The following is a 1,141-nucleotide window of genomic DNA, read 5'->3' on the forward strand; positions in this document are numbered from 1 at the left end:
AAAGTCATGTACAAGGAATCTCTCATTAGATTATCAAATGATTTCTAAACAGAAACATTTCAGGCCAGAAAAGAATGGAAGGAAATTTACAAAATGATGCAAAGCAAGGGACTGAATCCAAGAATACTCTATCCAGCACGGCTATCATTCAAAATTGAAGGGGAAATACGAAGCTTTACAGACAAAAAAAGGCGAAGAGTGTTTATCACTACCAATCCAGCAAAGCAAGAAAGGCTAAAGGAACTGGTGTAAAAAGAAGAAATAAAAAGCTAAGAAGGAAAACAGGCACAAAAAATGGAAATGGCTACAAACAATTACCTTTCAATAATAACTTTAAACGTAAATGAACTAAATGCTCCAAACAAAAGACATCAAGTGGCTGAATGGATAAAAAAAATCATGACCCATATATATGCTGTCTACAGGAAACCCACCTCACAATAAAGGACTCACAGACTGAAAGTGAAGGGTTAGAAAAATATCTTTCAGGCAAACAGAAATGAAAAAAAAGATGGAGTAGCAATACTTATATCTCACAAAATAGATCTCAAAGAGAAGGTTATAACAAGAGATAAGGAAGGCCAAATCATAATACTAAAGAGATCGATACAAGAGGATATAATCCTGATAAACATGTATGCACCCAATGCAGGAGCACCCAAATACATTTAAAAAACTCCTGGAAGATATCAAGGGAGAGATCGACAACAATACAGTCATAGTAGGGGACTTTAATACACCACTAACATCACTGGATAAACCCTCTAGACAAAAAATCAGCAAAGAAACAGCAATCCTAAATTATTCACTAGATCAAATGGATTTAACTGACCCCTTCAGAACATTTCACCCCAAAGCTATGGAATATATGTTCTTCTCAAGTGCAATGTGGGACATTTTAAAAAATAGACCACATATTGGATCACAAGCAAAGTTTTCTGAAATTCAAGACAATTGAAATCATATCAAGCATCTTCTCAGACCACAATGGCATATTAGAAATAAACTACAATAAAAACAGTCCAAAAAATTCAAACACTTGGAGCTGAAAAGCATGCTATTAAACAATGATTGGGTTACCAAGGAGATCAAAGAAGAAATTTAAAACATCCTGGAAACTAACTCCTCCCCAGGCCAGACA

This window comes from Myotis davidii, unplaced genomic scaffold (assembly GCF_000327345.1).
Source record: "Myotis davidii unplaced genomic scaffold, ASM32734v1 scaffold766, whole genome shotgun sequence".
NCBI classification, from domain to species: domain Eukaryota; kingdom Metazoa; phylum Chordata; class Mammalia; order Chiroptera; family Vespertilionidae; genus Myotis; species Myotis davidii.